Raw genomic sequence first — 23,552 nt, forward strand, 5'->3', positions numbered from 1 at the left:
GACAGATAATTTGCAGACTCGATTTCTCACAACGCATTCCCTCCCTGAAGGGAATAGCAGAACGCCAGGCTGTCTGCATGTACAGAAATATGCAGAGATATTTCATTTACCGGTGATTATTTACCAGTTACAGCTCTTAGAATTATAGCTGGAGCTAGGTTTAACAAAAAAAAAAAAGAAAAAACCAAACAACAACAACAAAAAATCCACTACAGGACCCCCACTGGGGGGAAAGGAATGTTTCTTTAAAGCTTTTTTTTTCTTAAAGACTGAATGTTTAATGCAAGGCATATTTGACATTTTTTATTCTTTCAACAATATTTCCTTTTAGTTTAGGGAGTTCTTAGAGCCAAACATTGGGATAGACTGGATGTTTATAGCTGGAGATAAAAGGAAGTTGGCAAAGGTACAGAAACTTTCCAACCACAGTTTTACATAAACTACTGTTAGGGTTCATCCCCGAACGACATAATTTCCAAAAGCAAAAAGTCAAAATATTTTGTGTGAAGACACTGCAAGAAATGTAGCAATACATTTTAACTCCATTTCTTTCTGTGAAAAATTTCTTGCATTTCATCCGAAATTTGCCCATTTTCTGCTCCTATCCTTAAACTCCAGTTTTTGCCAAGTATAAAATCTGCCAGGATCTGACTAAGAGTTCACATGAAGAGCACAAGCTGGTTTTCCATAGCCATGTAGTCTGAAATTATGTGGAATTCTTAATGCATTTCCATATTTCTAACAATGAAAGAAAATTAAATTTAATGGGTAAGTTCAGGACTTTGGATCTTCTGAATACTCTACAAAAACCCAAAACGCTGAAAGCACCTTTAAGTCCATATTTCCAAAAGTCATAATGTCACAAGCTGTCAATCTGTTTTGGTATCCAAAACACAAATCTTGAATCTCTGCTGGAAATCTAAAGTGGGTACTCAATAGAATGGCCTGGGTTAAGGGAGATGCCCATTTTATTATCCTTCTTACTATTAATGCAGGGAAGATTTTTTTTAATATTTCAGAAATCCTAAATTTCACTTAAATTGTAAAAACAGAAAAGAATAGAGATCACTGCCTATTACAAGTATTTGAAAACAAAGTTTCATTATATCCTTCCTATCTCTGTCTTCACAAAAATGCAGAAGAATATTATTTTTTTTTAATAGAAAAACTAGAAACAGAAGACACTAAAAATTTATAAAACAAAACCCAACAAGACAAACATACAAAAGAATCATGCTTAGGGACAATATGATATAAATCATAATCCTCCCCATACTGACTGTGTCACATCAAACTTGCACATTTAGCAGCAGGAATTATTGTATAGCAATGGCAGTGTGGTACATATTTTTTCCCTCCCAGACAGAAAACCAAGGCGAATCAAACCACAGGAAGAGGGAACAAATGCTCTCCCAGTGACTCTAATTTCCCACAGTTCTTTTATGTCTACTGGATTCTATAAGCTGTTCCCTGCAGAAACAACACAAATCTTCAGAAAACTGGAAAGCACAGTATAAATTTCACATAATGCAGCTACATGACAATGACTGCATTGGTCTGGAGCTGTTATTTTCCAGACCGTGCAAACAGCCCTCATTTTATGGCAACAAACTGACTCCAGAGCCTCAAATAAACTAAGAACATTAGTCTGCAGATGCACAACGCCTTTAAATATGCATTTTGCTTAACAGAGATTTCAAATCAGCTGTCTTGAAGCCACTGGAATACATAAAGCTGGAAGCTTGTCTCACACATGCAGAGAACCAAAGTCTTTGAGACTGGTAAGTCAAACCATAGCCCACTGTGAACGTCCCAGTTGCAGCTAATTCATCAACAAACAACTACCAATTACAAAGTTAAGAACAGAGCATTTGTGCCTGGTCTAGTCCCCCATCTAAGCAAACTCATCCTGCTTCACAAAATGTTCACAGACAAATGTAGCAAACAAAAAGCAAACTAAAGCTTCCTTCCTCCCCCTACAATAGAAGTTCCTCTAGTTACTGACCATTGTACTCAAAATGCACCTTCTACAGTGTATGAAATCCCCACCCCTGCTTAGAGAGGGGAACTGAAATCAGGAAGACCAAAATCCTATGTCTCTCTACCCTGCTCAAGCACCATGTTCTTAAACAAACTGGAGATTGGCAGAGTTTGACCCTACAGCACTGTCCTGGTTTGATCCCCACCACTGTACACCCCAGATAAAAACAAACACTCCTCAGTCTTTCTGATTCAATGTACTAGATCCAAGTCACCTCAATCCCAGAGAATAATCAAGCATTTCATGTTTGCTGATAAAATTCACACAGCCAAGTTAATATGAAGTACTTCCCTCACTGTTTGGAAAACAGGCACTGCCTTACCTGACTTCTCTGAAATAAAGTTCATTTGAAACACCACTATTTTCCTACAGAAACACAGATTCCAAAGTACTAACCAACTCGTGCCGAACAGCCTGAAGAATGGATGATTATTATTAAACACAGTTCTGAAGAGCTTGTCTCCTCATTGTGTCTGCAGACAAGATATGCTGTTTTAAGATGAACAATGAAAATGAAAGGGGAATCCATGGCACTCAGCGGGAGGCAAGAGCCAAGCTAGAGCCTATGATGGAAGTGGTTTTGTGACTGTAGCGTTTGTTGCTGCAAACAATATAAGAATTCAGCACTCATTTGAAGTGTATCCTTTAGAGGTCCAACTGTGATGATGCACAGATGGGGGAAAAAAGGAATCTTAAAGTATGGGATGTATCAGTTCCTCCACTTTAAATGGGAATACAGCCTGGATAGAGAGGGAGAAAATATGGATATCAGGGTATATAAAATCCAAAAGCAAGATTGCTGTAGTAAAGGTGCACATCTGATGATCTTGAGAGCTGGATGGTCCAAGACAGTTTAAATGGCTCCTGCTTTTTTTATCCACCTAGTCTGAGAGGAATGTGGACAAAATGCAAAGGTATGTGGAAAATGTTTTCCTCCAGGTGAAGTCCTCAGATTTCTCCTGAGTCAGGAACACAAGGATTTTCTTCTGACACAAGGACCCCCTGCACACTGGCTTCCCTCACCTCTAAGCAATTTGTGGGTTTGTGTCCTTTTCCTTCTCACATAAGTTTTCTGAAAGTACTAAGGTAACAGACAACCTGCATCACAAACATGTGGTGACTGTGACTGCCTTGGTAGGGGAAATAGAAGAGAAAGGAGGTCCAAAAGTAAAGGCAGAGAAGAAAAGGGAAAGGGACAGATGAGGAAAAAAAGGAAAAAAAAATAAAAAATCAGTAAAGTCTGGAGTGGCAGGGAAGGAAAGAGATGAGCCTAAAGAAAGCACTTCATGGTGCAGGAATGCATGATAAGACTAAGAGGGTCCAAAGAGACAACAATACATCCAAAAAGGGAACTTGTTTGTGGTGCAGTGATTTAAAGAATACAAGGCAAGTGTTCTGGAAAACTGCTGTTATCCACACATTCAGGAAAGGGAGAAAACAGAAGCAATGATGTTTGTAAAGAGGAAAAATAATAACATGATGAAATAACATACATATATATATATTTGCTTCCTAAGGCAGTAAAGTTGCAGAACATAATGAGATCTGAAGGGAGATAAACTCAGCCTTCGAGGAAGCTGGAAATGTATTCTGGCAGCTATCAAAGATATGTAGCAAATGAAGATCAGTCTACAAGGTAAACAGAAATAGTGCAGTCTTCATTTATTTCCCTTTAGAAAATTACAGGCAGATTCCAAGGCCAAATCACGCCTTGACATAGCTCTCTGAGGACAACTGTAAACTGAAGGGACAACAGAAAGGTCACAGAAAAGAATTGAAAGGCCTGATGGACTTGATCAGAAAATTTTTATCAAATTACAGGATACTGCCTCTCTCAAGATGTAAATAATAACATACTTTTATTAATACCATATAAATTCCTTCCATCCAAAAGCCTGCCACCTGTATCACTTAGTAAGTTTTCCAATGAAGAAAGACCTTCTAAACACTGTATCTGATCACTGGTAACTGAAGAAAAGCCAGAAAAAAATTGGTAAGACCAAGGATAATTACTAGGAAAGCTGGGAGTTATTTTAAATAAAGGTGATCCATATGCAACTGAAGTCCTGCTATTTTTTGTGATCAACTAACTAATAGAGTAATACTGGTTGTTCTTCATAAAACCTCAGACAAATATTCTCAAAGTAGGTACCACTATGCAACCAGGTGGTTGCAGTTTTGACAGGACCTTGCTGGTTTTCTCACAAGACATGCTATCAACTTCTCTTTGAGCTTCAAAGTCTGACACCAGTAGAGAAGGGACAGCTACACTCAGAAAACTTTCAGTGCAAACCCATCAAAAGGCAATAAAAACAGCAATTTCAGAGACAGCCTCCCATAAGTGGTGCAGCAGCCAACCCCCACCCCACCATCTGAACACATATCCCTCATGTCAAACAGTGCAACACTGTTTCCTGACCTTTTATTTTAATACATATGGGGAAAAGAAAAGCATTTCAAGTTCTCATAGGGAAGGCAAGATCTCCCTGAATAAAATGCTTAAGAGTGTGCTGAATAGTCTTATCAGGACTTGTTAATTAATTCTCACAATGCTCCTCACAAGTAGGTAGAGAAGAAAGGTTGTATCATTACAGAGCAATATTATCAGTATCTATGCAGTGATAGGCAATAAAACGGTCTAGAATAGCTAAAATATTTCTGGTTAAGAAAATACAGATTTACTGGAAAGTGACTGCATTTTTTTCAGATAAAGACTGAGACTCTTAAACTCTGCCTGACAAGCCCCAAACTGGTAAACATCCTGAACAATCAATGCATTTACATGTACCTATCCACCTTTCTCTAACATCTGGGCTATAAGAAATTTTGCTAAAACAACGAAGGCTACCTGTGAAACAAGCCAGTGCTAGCATCACCTTGTCTTTTAGTGTTCATCTAAATCCCTCTTGATAAAAGCCCTTTTACAGTCCTTCACAGTGACACACAGCTATTATATAAAACACAAAGAAGTTTTATGCCAAGCTAAAAACTTTGTCTAAGCCAAATCCTTTACTTTGTTGTGTGATAGGCTATAGTTTGAGGGTTTTTTTACTGATTTCAGTCATTAGGGGGTACATGAAGAAAAAGAAAAATCCTCTACTGTGCAAAGCTTTTCTTTTTCATGAGATCTTATGGCCCTGTGCAAGCAGTGATCTCCTGTTCTTTTCAAGTGTCTTTATGGAGACTCCTGGGAAGATTTCCACTGGATAAGAAGGCTTTGAGGGGCTGTAAGTCAGACACACACTCCTGAGCCCTTCATGTCACCAGGGATCTGGGGAAGGAGAATTATCTCTCAAGACTCTTTCAAAAGGGGAAATCCACAGTGCTGTCTCTAGAGCAGTTAACAGCTCCATCTCTGAGGCCTCCCATCAGAGGCAAGAACGACAGTTTCTCTATTTCCTATGCTTTAGAAGTGTTCCCTAATCAAACACCCAGGGCAGGCACACAGCAATCTCCCTAGATATGCTTACCATATTTGACACCTCCTTATTTTATTCTGAGCCTCTAGCTAATTAGTCATTTCTGAACAGAAAATTTTCGGTATCAAAAAGCTCAGGCTTGCAGAGGTAAACCCAAGCACCACAGCTATTTCTGAAGCATTTGGCTGAACAAATGAAGAGAACAAAAGTACTCTGAATGAAAATATGCCTTCTTTCTGTTACACCAAATCATCAGGAATTGTCTTTACAGGAAGTTACAAGACATACATTGCTAGGCATCACAGCAATTCTTCATGGGATTGAAGTCCTACCTGTCCTAACTGCAAGGATCTCCAGAAGAAATTCCTACAACTGCTGTGTTTGGCATAAAACAAGATATATCTTAGAGGAAACTTTTACTGAAAAAAAAAAAAATACAATTTCATGAAAATAACAACTTTAAATCTTATAAGAGACAATAGAAAATAAGAACACTGACTCTATCATAACAAAGTAACAGCTGGGAATGGAGAGAAAGCCTTTCAGAAAGAAAAGGAAGAGTTCTCTAATGTGTACATAATCTTCCTAATGGCAAGCAGTTATTTTAGACAGACAGATAGATAGATATACATACATATATAGATGAATTTCACAGAAGTGGAGAAATATAGGCCAGTTGATTGGTTCACATTTCAGCTTTTTGGACTTGTTTGCCTCAGTTTGTAGTTTCCTCACTGAAGTTAAAAGGGAATTTTCCCCACACATACAGAGTTTTCACCAAAAATTCTTGAGAGATCAATCAGTCATGAGCAATCCAAAATATTCTGCCCCCTCATTAGACAAAAGAGTCCCAAGGACAGTTTGTTAGGGTCCTTTTGTGACTGGCCCACAGTCAGACCAGAGATCTCTGGAGGTTGACTGTCTGCAAGCCTCTGCAGCCCGTGGCTGGGTGCCCAAGCAGCAGAGCCAGTCCCACCACTCTTCTCCTGCCTCCTTGCCTTTGGAGGTGCCTTGGGAAAAGCTGGATCTGCAGCCAGGCAGTCCTGGAGCAGTGGGACAGCACTACATGTGCCCCAACGAGCCCTGGCACCAGCTACCCCCGACTATGGGGATAGCAAAACCCATCAAAGTTTTTAGGTAAAAGTCATTTCATTTGCTTTAAACTCTTCTAAGTTACAATAGGGCTCTGTTGTCAGATATCCAGTTACACTAAAAGAATTAACAGTTCCCTGGAAATTTAGTTCTCAAGATATAAAACAAAAGGAACTTCAGAAGTTAAAAAATGGCAGTGGTTCTACCTACAGACACTGCCCAAGCCTGATTAGCTACTTAGTTTTCGGAGCAAAAATATTTCTTATCACAAGAAGGATCTGCACTGACAGCAAGGGCTTCCTTAGATTTTACTTGGAAGAGTGAGCAGAGGTAACAGAAAACATCACTGTCACCAAAAATTACACATTCTGAGGCAGGAATAATTTTTTTAATAAGAAGTCTGTAGCAGAAAAAGTGCACTCTATTCAGCTTTCAAAGAAACAAAGATGAAATAAAGGATTTTTCAACCACTCTTTCACAAATCTCATTGAATGAATTTTTTAAAAAAAACAGTCATGGGGTTAATTTTGTTTGCATTTTCTGGTTTACATTTTCTCAGAAGCATGATAAAGGAGAAAAAATTGCCTACACGCCTTTTCAAAGAACCTTTGTTATATTTTGTTGCCGAAAGTGCTCAAAAACTGACGATGAATCTCTAACCCACTATGGAATTCTTTCTGTGCTACATGTAACCATTTCTGTGTATTAAGAAAGTGTAGCCTTGGAACTCCTACCTTCTGTATGATTTGTAGTCCCCAGTAACAGCAGCTCTGCCATATCTCTTGCCATATCCATCCCTAGATTGGCTTTCTGAAGCTTCAGTAAATTAGTAAATGCAGTGTGGCAATTTGGAGTAAGTAGAACCTTTCTCTTGTTACAGTTTAAGGATATTCTTGAGAAGGGATACCAAGCTTCATCTGCACAGCTGATGACACTAGAGCCTGGGAGAGCCTTGTAGGTAATTTTCTGTTCTCATTCTATCATTGTCCCTACTTGGCTAGCTCTTGCTTACTCTTTAGTAAGAGTCAGCTACAAGCTCAGAAAAACATCTGATACCAATCATAAATCTGCAGAGTCTCCTTGAAAGAGCCAGATACTCTCAAACACAAATCTCTGAACTCCACAGTTCAGACCCTTTAAAGCCTCTTTTTAGGAATTATTTGTCAGTGACTGGTAAAACAGGCAATAAATTTTTAAAGCTATGTTTTCTATAACTTTTACAGTCAGATTTAATATGTACTTTGGTTACCATAAGAACTGTTGCAACAGATGTTTTGGGTTTTAATGAAGAGAATCAAGTAGATTTATTGCCTATTTCTTCTAGAGGTGACTGAACAATTCTCAGCAAATAACTTCCCCCAGTATAGTCTTTATTTTTGTGCCTATATTGAACAACATATATCAGACTGCTGTTCTTTCCCTTAGAAATGAACCACTTCAAGTCTGTACAGACCAGCCAAGTCTGTTGAGACACTGTGGCTGCTGTGACTTAGCTGGAAGCAGTTCCTCCAGTGGCAGAGCCCTGGTTGTCTTTAGCCATCAGCAGCTGCGCACACCACCACCTGTGAGACGATCACTTGTGTCTGAGCTAAAAGTTTGTAACTCTGAGAACACTTATTATTCTTTCAGCTTTGTTCATAGTGCAGCTCTGCCCTTGAAATTCTTTTCCCATTGGCTGCACCTTTCAGAAACATGGAGACTCAATTCCCACACAGGCCAAGTTTGAGCAGAAGGGAATTTTGATGCCACAAAGATAAGAAATTATTTCTGGCCAAGTCCTGCTGTTTCTTCCATGGGAAATAAATACAAAGGGACAAGGTGAAGTAGCAGTGGTGCACTCCAGTGATCAGATCCTATTGTTCCTGATGTCAGCAGGGAGAAAATGGAAAATATGAGGAGGGGTGCTCCTACTCTGGCCCCAACAACAGCTACCTTTCCCAAATCCCAGCCCTTCACATGGGGCAGTGGCAATGGTGGCAAAGCTTCACAGAGCAGCCAAATTCATCACTAGAACTAAAGCTGGTGCTATACTTACAGTCACTTGCCCCTTGCCCCAGAGCTGCTGGCTTTGCCTGTGCTTTGAGCCATCCTGCCTTTAATCCCATGCATGTGAAAAGTGTGCAGGATCTGCCTGTGGAAGGATCAAGTATCACACTTCAGAAATACCTGCAAAAGATTGCGAGTGACTGCAACAAGTGTAAGCAACAAACCAGTTGATTTCTTCTGCTGTATAAGAGGCCCACTGAGTGAGGCTGAAGAGCCAAGCTAACTTGGAAGGAAAGAAGAAATGCATCCAATGAGTGTGTCAAGCTGTACTACACGTGGCATGGTAGAAGTTACCCTGGGACTCTACTTACAGGTAACCCCAGGACTGGATCAGGTTCATGTTCACAGCATTTACACTGTATTGATCACAGGCCAGAACTAAATGCACACAGGCCTGAAAAGCTTTTTTATGCACAAATTCTGAGCCTGATTTTCACTATTTAAAAACAAAGAGTTGCCATGGGGTTACATGTTGTCTAGAACCTCAGCTGTAACTTGGCTGAGGATCAACCCAGGCAAAAGTTCACATGGTTACAGATGGTTATAAAAGTTGTGCTTTCAGATATCTATAAAAAAAAAGAAAGCAAGTTGTGGTTCTCATACTAAGCTTCTATGAATTGAAAAAAGCTGCAGAAGCATGTAATAAATTTAATAAATTAGAGAAGTAAAACATTCTCACCTACAATGATTTCTTTGAGGGATTTATTCATATTTATGTACAAAGTTGAGCTCCTCAAAAAACTCCCAGAATTAATTCTTTATTTTTTATTTTTTTAAGTAAATGGTCAGGGATTTTACAAAATCATCAACCAACTAGTGTTTGCTATCAATGGCAACAAATACAGTCAACTTCAAAAGTTCACATACAAGATACAGAAGGAAGAACTTCCAAGGAACTGGCTGCAATCGGTTCAAATAAGGCAGATGGGTGCAAATACACGACCCCTGTGCTTCAGTGAGACTGTGATATTAGAAGTACTCAGAAACACTGTTGTACAAGAGCCATCCCACTGTAGCACACTGCATTAACAGCAGCAAACCCTTGAGAATTTTCCCAGCCTTGTCAGCCCGGACTGCTTTGATGAACGGTATAAACAGAAGATGAAATAATCACTCACTGGTTTACAAGCACTCAACTACAGCCACTAAAGATTTCTAATCTCTCCTATGACAGAGGAACAGTCATGCTTGGCAAACAGGCCAATATTTGAACTTATGGCTATCAGACATCCTGAAATCTTTTCTTCACTTTATGTCTCTGAGGTTTATACCTCCAAAGACAGAGGGGTCTCCTTCATATTCTATTTCCCTACAGGAAAGAACTGAGACTGGAAAACTCAAGGGGGTTGTTCCTCTCCTTGTCAGGACTTAGATAATGGCTTATTATTCATGAATGCCAGTCAATTCTTCTAGGGCTTGTAGTTAGCTAGTGATAAGAGGATACCTCAGTACTACAAATAAAGATTTAACAGATCATTTTAAGGAAAATAAACATGAGGTCAATGACAATGAGCATACTGTCATTTTATGGTTGGAGTCAATGATCTTAAAGGTCTTTTCCAGCCTAAATGATTCCACAGTTCTGTACTTATGGTCCATGCCAGGGGGGCAAAGCTGGAGAGATCATTGGAGTCACTGACTCCAGTTCTCTGAACTCACAGGAAAATACAATCAAGAAGTCAGTCACACCAGAGAGAAAAATTTCTTCTGAAGACCACATCTTGTTTAACCCAGTTCTGATTTAAGCAAATGCAGTTGAGTGATAACAGAATTGACCAAGAGGTACCAGATTAATACACCAAATATCTTATTGCTTCCTCTGGTGCTCTGGGTGATCAAAGGATGCCAGAGATGAGAATGCAGGGAAAGAAAACAAGGGATGAAGTAAAAGACTACCGTGCACCTTAAGCTGTGTTTCAGGAGGAATATCCTTTCTTGGGCCCTTCTTGGTCAGAAGGAGGCATGAACTATGTGATAACACTACGTGAGCACCGGGAAGAGGAACTTCAATCCCAAAGACACAAACAGATGTCACAAACAAAGTTTTGTCTTTCTTCCTATGTTATACACATCAGAGTTTGGAAAACATATGAGAAACTGCAGTGGGACTCCCATTTCTTTTCAGCTAGGACTTTTCATTCACCAGCAACCAAAACTAGAGTCAGACTTCTACAATTTAAAACTTAATCCAGGACCAGCATCCAGAAAACCAACTGACCTTTCTGTGTATCAAGATAACTGATAGTCTCAAAAAGTTTACTTTCTATATTAATAGTTTTATATAGAAAGGGAGATAAAATTAATTTCCTGTAAAATCTCATCAAAAATAGAATATAATTATGGGGAGAATGGAATAATCCTTTTTTAAGCCAATATATCCATCTTGAGACAGCCATCGATATCCTTAAGAACATTTTAAGCAATTTTATCAGCATTTAGGAAGAAAAAAGAATACCTTGGGGCCAGTCCTGTCAGCAAATATTTCCCATCTTCAACTTAAATCTCAATATTATTCTAGATGAATGCATCGTGGGCACAATTTTTTAAAGCAGTGTGAACACTATTACATTGATGGCCACTCTTTCCCACAGGAACTATTATTTGTAAATAAGGATACCCCGGGGAAAAAAGATAACTGGCAATCTTTTGGAAAGAACACTTGGAAAGACACACTTCATATTAGCAACCTCTCATGAAGAAACTCACAGAACTTTGTAATATTAGATTTACGAGACCAAGATCAAACTACATCTGCAAAGATAATGTCATATCTGTTAGTAAACTTTCTGACCAAAAGCCAAACTAATTTGACCATTTTTTTCAATAAATATAACATCACCAAAAATATTTAAATAAAATAAAGGGACTGCAAAGTTCACATATATATATAGATCTTTTTTGAGGAACAATTTCATTTTCTCTCATGTGTGTTTATTTGAGCTTTAGACAAACAAGCTTCTTCAGCTTGTTTGCATCTTATCAACAGAATCATATGTTTTTCTATCAATTCTCAAGCTATTTATCATTATTGTAATAACATGCTAAATCTTGAAGATACCACTTTAAATTCTTAGCTTCAAAGTGCATTTTTCAAAGGCCCTAGGATCTATGGCTATTTCCTAGTTAATCTGATAATCTGACAAGATATTTGGAAATTACATGCTCAAGGCAACCTTGAAGAGATGGAGATATGGCAGAACTTTCTAAATGCATATATTTATTTGTATTTCCTAAGTCTGATACACCTCACCAAGAAAGTATCTGGGAACATGTCGATTTAAATGGCAAATCGACACAGGACTTCAATTTGCCTTAAGGCCCTTTGCAGGGACACTGGAGCCAGCAGAGCCTTTCTGACAGTCACTGTGCTATTCTGCACTCCTCCTATTTCTTCTTCAACCTCAGAGAGAACAATTGTAGCTTATTAGTTCACCAATTGTCCCAGAAAGTGAACTGAGCAATCCAGGCTGACTGCCTGTCCCTTGATCATCTTGAGACTGAGTTTAACTTGAATTTAGCCAGATAAAGTGTTGTGTGCATGTATGATACGTATTTTTCTCTAGGGCCTTGTACAATAGTTCTCTGGGCTCATGTGCTGCATTTTACAGTGTATGAATTTTACAGTTAACTTACACTCCATGCACAGGTTTTGTACAGAGGTAAACTACACCCCTGGGCAATTTAGCAGTGCTATTTCTGAAACAGGGAAAAAAAAAATAAACTCAACTTTCTACCTTGTAGGTCTGTCACAAGTTACAGACTGTAAGCTTCTCTCCCCTACAAGCACAAAAGAACAGCAACATTTTAAAGTACATTTTCTATTCTTACAAACACAGGAGATCCAAAATAATTTATTTCTCTGTCAATTAGACCATGTCACAGCTTATTAATTTATTTTTCTGAGAAAATATATTTCAGAACCAAACCATGACATACACCTTGCTTCAAACTGTCCCCTTACAGCATCCTTTAGGAGATGTGCCACTTCCACTGACTCAACACAACCCTCTCAAGGCAAGAGACAAGACTCCAGATTACAAATAGTCTCCCTGTAGGCCAGCAACAACAAAAAACTGATTATCAGGGTTACCAAAATCCATTTTAGAGCCCCATTGCCACCATGAATGCAGGACAGGAACACCAGATTTTGATCCACAAACTATTTCTTGCATGTCCACCAACTGCTTTTCTGCATATTGAGTTGCCTAAAGAATAACATCTCTTTGAAGATGCTTAACACAAGGAAGAATATACAAATACCTTAAAATTATGGCAATACATAATCTGCCTTCTAGTTTATGGGCATTTTATGAAGTGGTTTTTGACCATTTTAGTCTGAATGCATTCAACTGCTAACCTTGCCAGAAAGCCCTATAGCAAATATAACTGAGGACTGTTGTAATTTATTTTTACATTCCTGATATTTTGTCATTCTTTAGGGCTACTGTGATGCCCTCAAGGAGCACCACTGGCTTCTTGTCCATGTGTGTTCTCTATTTCCTTACAATGTCAGTCATACACAGCTTTAAAGGATAAAATCTAAAATAAAATTTAAAAAAAAAAAAAAAGAGAGAGAGAGAGAGAGAGGAAGATCACCCATCACTGAAAGCAGGATGAGAGACTTAATTCTGTAATACAAGGCCCAGTGCAGCAAGTAACACAGAGGAAGCTCCATCAAAGTTAAAGTTTTCCCCTGGTGGTCAATGTAAGGCAGTAAAGTCTCACAGAGACACTCTTCATTTCTGTAATGCAGTGTCACTTCTTTTAATGTAAATGAAAAAGACAAAACCTTAGTTGTGTCATGTAGATACAGTAATTTACAAACCTTAGAATATACTCTGAAAAAACAGCTGTGTACTGCTGCCAGCAGATGTTGTCATCACGATGATTAAAATGCAGTGGAAATGGAATAATCCAGCAAATCACAAAAAGCCTGTTCATAAAATCTATTGCATTGAGCAGTGGCAGGGAAGAGGGAAGTATGGGGGGAACACCATTGCTGCCCAACAAGAGAAAACAGGTAAAAAAGACATCAGAATTTGGAGAAATAATTTGTGTTTACAAACCTCACCAGAAAGCAGAATGATGGACCTGCTGCCCATACAAAATGGGGCATGGCTAGAAGACATGAGGTGTCTCTGACAAGTAGAACCACAGGCAGTGGTCTGTGTCTCCCCAGCTATATGCCTTTGAGAAACTGGAGTTTTGGTTAAGAACCCCAAGCATAAAGGTGCCAGCTACAGCTGTACAATCCCTGACTTGGCAATAAGACACAAAGAACAAACCAAAAGGATAACAGAAGGAAACCCTTCCTGAGAAAAATACTAGATTACTGCAAAATTAATCTAATGAAAGACAGTAAAATGCCTTTTGAGAACTAGGATTGCAGATTTGATTCTGGAAGAATCAGGTATCAGTAGTCATTGTATTGCCCAGATGACTCTGAGTTTTACCTGACATCACATTATATTCTTAAGTGAAGTGTAAAAGCAAAGAGAACCCACCATGGTCAAAAACTGTAAACTGCCCTCTACACATGACAAGGCATTAGGCCTTTAGAAGCCAATTTGTGAACCAAGCTTTCCACACCCTGCCTGCCACAGGCAGAGAAGGGAGAGGAAGACTCCTCCAGCCACCCACTTTAAGGAGGCTGTCTCTAATCATGCTTGACAACAGCATCTCTGCTTCCCTGTGCTGCTGACTTGTGAGTACCCATCCAGAGGCAGGGGAAGACTCCACTGGTTGTCAAAGCACTCTAACACATTTAACAGGTGCACTAACTCATGGCTGAGGATACTGCTTGTCAAGAAGCCTTGCTTCAAGACCTTCCTTCCAAATGTTCTAAGAGTTACCACACACAGTCCACTAGCTCCCTTAAAATTTGTTGGGGGCCTTTTAAAGAAAGAAAACAACAACCTAGGTAGTGCTGAAATGTGAAATCACTTTTTATGTGGATTATACAACACTTTAACCCAGACATAGGCACTCTCATTTCAAGTTGTCCTGGGCAAGTGGCTTTCTGCAAGCTGAGATTTAGTCAACCTCGACTTCTGGTGGACTATATCTTTCCCAATCTTGTCCTCTGAGCAGACTTTGGAAATTCTTTTTCTTTTCTTGAAAGTGAAATGCCTGCCATGGGCTAATTACTTGCAAAATGATTCCTTGGCTAATGCTGTGGCACCCCTGCCCTACTCCAGCCTCTTTAAAAATCCAGACCCATACTGTGCAAGCATCTTGCTCAGACCAGAGGAAGAGCAAGCTTTTTCTGTTTCTGTGGGTCACTAAATCCTACCCATGTCAGAAATGGTGTTACTTTCACAGTAACCGAAGAACTTCAGGACAAAAGCAAGCTAAAAGCAAATAAAAGAAAAAAAAAGTTTCAGTAAAAATAAAGCAGATCATTGGGTTGCTCCCTTTTATTTTTTGTGCACTTCAACACCCTAGCCCTTTATGGTTTGACCCTTGCAGACAACACATCCTACGTTCCTTTTCTCTTAGCCTCTTAGCCTCTCATGGAATGGTTTGGAATGGTTCTCATTCCAAAAATACTCTCAACTAGGGTAACAAATGGGCGAATCATCAATCCTTTCTATCAAAATGCAGCTAATATTTCACACAAGGCGATGTTCAATTTATACCTTGGCATTCTAAACCATTTTTAAAATAAATGTAAAGATTAAGTCAAAGGTTTGCAAACACTAAAAGACACTGAGAAGCTCTCCTTCCATAAGTCAATTCCTCCTTCCACCATCACAAGTTTTACCTTTATCCAGGAGCAGAGAGGTTAAGAAGACAAAGGGCTGTGGAAGTGCTCTAGATTGTTACACAGTTCTTCTATTGAAAGTATTATCAAGCAACAAATAATTGATGTTTCCTAAACATCTAGTAATAGTATAAAGTAGAGTTATTTACCCACTGACAAAGAGAATTCTCATTAACTTCACAAACATTCACTTTTATGGAAAATCCTTTTATTCAATTTCTAAATAGGAACAAACCAGATTGTCAATGAGATTTTGAGGATATGGAAAGCATTCCATCAACAGTGCTACTAGTTAAAATCTCTAAGACTCAGATAAGTAAGTTAAAAAGCAGAGGATTAAATGACTGGACTGAGAAACAGGATACTTAATGAAAGCTTGGGCCCACTGGGAGTTTTTTGGTTTGAGACTGGCATATTTATAAGAAAGAAATTAATTTCTTAGATATTATTTCTCCTGAATATGGGGGAGGAAGAGGAGGGAATCGTTTTCTTACTGTCCTTTTACTCCCTCTATGAAAGGTTGCTAAGGGAATAGTTCTCAGTGAGGTCAAGCAGTAGAAACCCTGCTGTGTGTTTTAATGCAGCCAAACAGCACTTGAAATTAATGCCTCTTGGTTCTTTCTACCTTTAAGGACTGGCTGGTAGTGCTTTCCAGTATTCTTACTGCAAAACTAAATATGTGAAAGGCCAAAGGAGAAACACAGACAGGCACCAAGATGTCACAACAGGGTCAAAGGACTGGAATTTCACAAAGGCTGTGCTAGCACAGACAGCTGCTTCCTCATCAGACAAACCTTTTGGGCTGTAAAAAGCACTCCAAACCCACAGACCTGAACACTCTTTCAAACACAGCAATCAGGTCTCCAAATTATAATTAAATGCAAGCTATTAGGAAAAACATAAAAGAAATCCTTTCAACATAGTTCTCATTTCAGATATTTATTGCCTGAAAGTTATGTAAATGAAAGAAAACTTGGCATATGAGCATATCGTTATTATCTGCCTTTGAAATGATTACAGATCTACATATGATATAAAATGAGGTTCTCAAAATGTTGCATGCTATTTAATGGTCTCACTTCAATTTTCTCATCAGCAAGAATCTTGATAACAAAAGAGCTACACTAAGGATCAGCCTCAGCTGCTCCCGTTCCTCAGTGAAGAGAGAAGTGGAAAGGATTCTCAGGATGACACCCAAGATTTCAGCCTCAGAGCTGACACATTTTTGTGTCAGGTAATCTAATGTACACTGCATAACTTGTGTGTGCCCCGTACATAAAATGGTTCATTTCTCAGTCTGAACTCTGGCCACCTTCAACAGGTGTCCAAATGGAAAGCACCACACAGTGTTTCCATATGTAAAAAAATCACTGCAAGTACTATTACATAAAAAAAAAGGTGAAATGTAACATGTAAACCATTTTTCAAATGAACTTAGGAAAAAGAAAGTATATAACAACTCAAATAACTGAAAAACAGTCAGACAAACACAGATATTTTCAAGTTTAAAAAAAAAGCTTAATTTCCTATAATTACAAGGCTCCCACAGCATCATGATTCCAACAATATAATCTAAGTAATTTTTTTTCCTGAGGGGTAAATTGAAAAAAACACCTTTAAGCATGAGATGACAGAGACAAAGACACAGCAGGAATTCCCCTCGGAGGAAATTCATTATGAATAAAAAGTATAAGAAACATTTTGATCTTTGCCTAAAAAATGAGTTTGACTGTGGTTGCTCTGAAACGACAAAAAGTTAAATCCAAAGTAACTGTTTCAGTCACAGTCTTAGTGTGCTGTAGTCTTACAGTCAGGCACTATTGCAGTTGTATAACTGAGTTTTGAGTCTTGGTTTTGTTTTCCTTCCAGTAAACAACTATGGTAACTATGAACAGTTTAATAAACATGATAATATCCCCTCTGTTCAAGGAAAGTGTAGCTTTAACTCCTTTCACTGCGTGGCTGAAGCTTAGCATAATAAATCACATCAAAATATTAAATTCATCTCATTCAGCAAGTGTGAAGATGCAATTTAAAATGTAATACTTAGATAGTCAATCCCCTAATCATCTGTAGGCTTGAAGATTCTGAACAGAGAAAGGCTCAAGGCATATTCCCTGCTGGACACACTACAGTAAGTCTAGCAATTAAGTTATTTGTATGGAGTATATGGGCCAGCATGTGTATGCATATATACAGATTGTATTTCACAGCTCAGGAGCCTTGTCTTGGGCCATCATCTTAACTAGATCAGGCTGAGGCGGTTTTGTATACTCATTTCACATTTACACATCCTCCTCCACATTAATGACTGAGAACAGCTGCCACAGATAAACAAACACTCAAATTTTTTTCTTTAGAAAATAAATTAATAAATAAATAAGAGAACCATAAAGAAAATCTTTAACCCCGAAACACGTTCGCTAACGTTTTTATGAACAGTGTTTCTTTCTGAACTTTTGGGATCATTTCCAGCATACTAGTTAATGATGTAGCATAATGTCCATAATGAAATCCCAGAATAAAAAAAAAACAACAACTGCAGCTCCTTGGTAAATGAGCAGGATCAGCAGCAGGATCAGTGGGAAAGTCCATTAGGTACTAAAAAAGACTTGTAGCCCAACCTGCAGCTTCTCTTTTATATGAGACCCTTAAAACAGATGGGTGACCCACAACCAACACGGAAATAAAGGTATTAGCAAGTCTGCAAACAGAAAAGAGAGAAGAATTGAGTTTAACCTGTGATGCAGATGAAGTGAAAAAAAATAAAAACTCTTTCAGACTAGAAGTCTTTTAACTGCAAAGCATGAAAATAAGAAGGGATACCCTGATACCCCACAGCAAGCAGTGCTGAGATACCTCCCATGGCCACTTCACCACCAACATCCTCCAGGCTGAGAAAGGACTCTGTGCCCTGATCAGGTCCCATCCACACTGGTGGTGTTTCCACAGAAAAGACTCTCACTGCCTTGGGATGCTGAGCTGTGACCCCACAGCCCCACATCCTCTTCCCCTCACTGCTGCACCCAGATGTGTGACACTGTCTCACACTGAGTGTGACACTGAGCTCTGGGAAGCTCAACCCCAGCCTGAAATGATTGGAGCCTCCATAAAAGCAGAGCACGTGGCTGGGGTGGAACTAAGCCTGGTACAGCCTGTAAAACACCCAAGCTGTACCGGGGATATGTCTGCTGGGAATTCCTCCCAAAAGAACCAAGTATTTTGCACCTGCAGTTAATCTGTGACCAGAACCTGAATAGCTGTTGGCTACAAAGTAACATCTTTGGATGTTTGCCCCATAGTCTGTAGCCTGCCTTCATCCTCAGCACCCAAAAGACTCCATAGGCTATCACTCCTTTTCTTCCTACTGCAGGTCTTTGCTTTCAGCATAATAAAACTACAAGAATGGGAAGAGATGGGCATTTTAATTTGCTGTTTTCTTTAGCTCAGGAAAACACTTGGGTTCATAATACAATGAAACATGCAACTATAGAGCCTAAAAACAGCAGCACAATGAGGTGACAGTGTCACAGATGTCTTCACTGTGGCAGTCCTTGACAAGTCGTTGTCTGATCTCAGAGGGCACAAGGAGGTAAAACTGTTAAACCCATTCACCCCACTGAGAAACAGCTTTTCAATGCAGCAAACTAGTAGAAAAAATGTGTAGTTGCACGGCAAGGCCTCTCTGACCATGGGAAGGAGCCCCCAACTACACTCTTTCTGGTTGGTTTTTAAAAAGTGTTGAAAGCTGAGATTGGATTTAGGAAAAGAAAGTATGTAACAATATGTGCTTTTCCAGAGAGTTCAGATTGCCAACTTCCAAACAAGACCTCACACCCTGATGAAAACAGTGTGAAACTTGTGCTCCAGCAAACCATGGAAGAAGAGCAGATAAAGGGAGTTACCTGACAGTGAAAGGCTCAAGAGAAAACACCGGAGAAAAACTGACAGTACATCAGTATAAACCAATCCTTTGCAATTCTGGCAGATGAGATTTTATATTTTTTTTTATGTTTTACTTTAAAAATCTAGGTACAGTCTATAATTTCTATCTGTGAACCAAGTTTCCCAATCTAGTGCAGTCAAATCAGTAAAGATTTGTTTGTTTAAAAAATAAATTAATTTGTAAATGTAATATTTCACAAATAAAAGTAAATAGCAATAGAGCTGCAGGAGCCCATTCTCCAGGTCTGTATTTCATCTCAGTTATCTACATATTGATCAATTTATACCCTGTCAAAAAAACCAAAACTTTTCGAAAGAAACTGTGGTACTAACATGAAATATATGTGCTAAGCAAAAATGGATTAGGAACCATGTGCTGATCTCTTCTCCCTGGGATCCTGTGATAGGATGTGTTCGGATGGTTCAAAGCTGAGCCAGGAAAAGTTTAGACTGGACATGAGGAAGCATTTCTTTACTAAGAGGGTGGTCAAACACTAGAACAGCCTTTCTAGAGAGCTGCTTGATGCCACAAGTCTGTCACTGTTGTAAGAGACATTTGGACATTGCTCTTAAAAACACGCTTGAACTTTTGGTGAGCCCTGAATTATTCAGGCAGTTGGACCAGATGATCGTTGTACATCACTTCCAACTGGAATGGTCTATCCTGTCTATTCTATTCTGTTCTATTTGTATGTATTGGCACCACGTGCTGCAGACTATGGGAACAGATCAGATTCACTCGGTGGTATACAACACAGACACCCAAAACATTATCAGCTCCAAGTTGCTCTGAAACCACAGCAGTGTGTATGGGGCTGACAATAAACCCATTTATGGAACATCATTCCTGATCTCAAATCACATTCTGGTTTTCCAAATTTGTTCTGGTTTGCAGAACTGACAGCATTTTAACATCAACAAGCACACATACAAGGCTGCCCAAATTAGAAACAATTCATTTGAAATTGCTATGCAGAGAGAACAGCAAGTTTCAGCTCCATAGATATGTAAGCACCATCCGCTGAGAAACAGGGTTTGAAAGTTTTGCAGTTTCTGAATAACAGTCTCCTTTGTATCCACTCTCCTAAGGGCACTACAAATGTTAAGTATTAGCTTTCTTATGCCCCAGTTTTGACCTACAGCTAATTATGCCCCCTTCAAAAGCAACATGTTAAAAACTTACACGATAATTCTGTTTGTTTTTTTTAGTTTAAACATGTCATCATGTTTTCAAGCCCATCTGGAAACCTGTTTGCCACCCATATGTCATACACACAGTCCCTTTTCAACGCCAATGGCAGGCTCAAAAATCCCAATCTGAACTGAAAGCTTCAAAGTTTCTCACAGCTTTGAGATTATTTGAAACCTCGAATCACAAAAAGGTTACCACAGTAGTAGCTTAAATACACACCACACACACACAAGCACTTCTGACCTCACATTGCAATCACTTCACTAAAACTGAGCACACAGTTCTTGTGGAAGCAAGGATACAGTTTAACTTCATGTTTGTGATTTGAGCTCATTTCTCTAAATCTTATGAGAAGAACAATGATTCCCCACGTGTATTTCCTCCCATGACAGTCAGTGAGAAAACAATTTTTCCCTCAAGTAATTGCCGCATACATAAAAGCAATATTCTACAAAATGCAATGATTGCTTGCAAGGGCAGACAACAAAGTCCTATTTTATGCATACACCAGGGTCTGTTTATTCTTTACTGTTACATCCCTTGCCACTGGATTTCCTTCCACCCATTTGCCACACTTTGTTATAGAATGACTTTGATGGGGCCAAAATAATCTCATTATTTATCAGCACAACAGGATCTTGTTTCTGCAATATATATTAAAATGAAAAACAAAGAATGAAACACAATTTACACCTTTTGTTAATTACTGTTCACTGGCACCTGGCTACCATTAACATGAGGATCCACCAAGACTTTGAAGAAAAAGCATCTGAATTTCATTTACCTAATTCAGTCATCAGAGATTATCACAATAGTGCCCTTCTCTCCCCAAAGTGAAGTTCCTACAGTTTTTTTATGTGGTTTGTTGTTGGTTTTGTTTTGTTTTTTTTTTAAATCTTGCAACACTTCTCAGCACTATCCAGCACTGAAAACTACTCTCTATACAAAGCAAGGTGTCTTCTGTTTGGTCTTTAGTTCTGTGAATGCACTGCTTCTGCTGAGAAAACCCTGCAGGTGCTACCCTTCCATGCTTCCCACCCACGCAGACCTTCTCCAACTGCACAATAAATGCCAGGTCAAATACGTGTTACTCCATCAGTATTTAAAGTTTCATTATTGTGTAATAGACCTTGTTACATGGAGTGGTGACTCTCCATCATTTTACCAGTACAAAATCATTGAAATAAAGGCCCTTGCTTGCAGCACTCTTTTAAAAAGACTTAAGAAATAATTTACGATGTCGTCTCAAAAGATTGTGCAAAAGACAACTCAAATATAAGCAATATTTGTGATTGGTTTGTTCATGTGAACTATTCTGGTAGTAGTATCACAATGATCTATTTTTATTCCAGATTGGTTTTTACTATGAAAAGTTCCATCCCTATGAAACTAAGGCTTGCAACATTGATTTCCATGGTGCTGCTTGGAAAGACGCTGCAGAAGAATAACGTGGATGTCAGGGCATTTTACGTAGCAGCAGCAAGATTGTGTGAGCAGTCTGGGCGGTGGATTTGCTCCAGGTTATTTTGACTGCTACATGCAACATTTTACCAAAATGAGCAGGACATCTGTAGGGTGAGATGCAGCGAGATTTGGAATAGTCAGAACAACACCAAGTAACACTGGGCAATGCGACACGGCTCAGTAAGAACAGACCAGCAACTTGGACATGCCGTGGATCATTCTGTCAGCATGGTGTATAATGATTTCAAAAGTAGGAAAATAAATGTAAAGTAAAGAAAATAAAGACCTAAGCCAATAAAGCAAGCCAGGAAATTGAGCAAAGTCTGACATTCTTTGCTTAGCTCTCCCATTGTGGCAAGCTTTGGCTTGCAGATAGGATCATTTCATAGTCCTCCCAAAAGAAGACACCTTGATGTGCCTTAATGAAGTAGTGATGGAGAACAAGTTTTTTTTGGAATTGCAAACCTTCATCAACCACTTCCTTAATTGTCCAACCATTGTATCAGTTCGTCAGTGAGCATTTCTAGCTGCAATGAGCACGTGAGTCCTGAAAGAACATCTTGGAAGGGACAGTAGAAAACATCTTCATTTACATATATTGAGGTAGCACAAAGATTCTATACCAAAAAGCTTGAAAATCTGACCAGACTCTTTTCTGTGGATGCCGCACAGAATTTCAACAGGGAAAATTTATTTTCAAGATAGACTTTAAAAACGCAGCAGTACCAGTCTTCAAGTTTAGCAAACAACTAAATTAAAAAAAAAAAAATCAAACAAAAAAAAAACCTAGATCAAGAAGAATCCTCCAGTGGGTCATGCTTTTCTGCTTTCAGCAAAACTGAGCAGAGACCCCATCCACCAGACTGTCAGCTCAGATCCTTGGGCATTCAAAATTGTTTCATGAAGTTTAACTTCTGAGAAGAGACATTGTTGAAAGCAATTGTTCAGCCAGCCAACTACTGTCACTTCCATGAATATGAATAAGCTCCAATATAGGACACTGAGCTTTTTGCAAATGTAAGAAGATCCAGTTGTTCAGTTATTCTTTGCCAGTAAATCAACCCGCCATTATTTCGAGACTTTTATTTTCCTCTGATGTCTGAGTATGTGGGTGGAGTTTTGTTTTAAAGTCCCCTTCTTCCCATTTCATAAAGATTATTTTTATACCACCTTGATAAGCTTTCAGAGCAGCAGGAGGAATCCTACTGTCAATGGGATGAGGCCCTTGAAAAGATATCTACTGCTATTTCTCCTGAATGTGCATGATATTAACCAGCACTTGCTCTGAGGAAAAGAGATAGCTAAAGAAATTGTTCAGAGTTCATGAAAATTAACATTTGATGTAATTTTGTAGCCATAATTTGCATGTACACAACTTAGACATAAATACATATGGATTAATGCAAATTTTCATACCGGGAAAGATTCACTGTGCTCTGTAAAACTAAGGGTAAGGCTGGTGATGAATCATTTTTTTTAAATATTCTAGTCTGGATATATAAATAGCTCTCTGTTTCTAGAATAATTACTACTGAAAAACGCAGCTTCTGAAATAACCTAGGCCATAATTAACCTTCGCTTCATTAAATC

The 23,552-nt window shown here is 38.8% G+C and overlaps 1 protein-coding gene across 5 annotated transcripts in view; it reads right to left on the minus strand.

The window, feature by feature from the left end:
- GRID1 (glutamate ionotropic receptor delta type subunit 1) overlaps nucleotides 1-23,552 on the minus strand; it is a 512,549-nt gene that overhangs the window by 485,632 nt on the left and 3,365 nt on the right. The window lies entirely within an intron of this gene.

This window comes from Pseudopipra pipra, chromosome 8 (assembly GCF_036250125.1).
Source record: "Pseudopipra pipra isolate bDixPip1 chromosome 8, bDixPip1.hap1, whole genome shotgun sequence".
NCBI classification, from domain to species: Eukaryota; Metazoa; Chordata; class Aves; order Passeriformes; family Pipridae; genus Pseudopipra; species Pseudopipra pipra.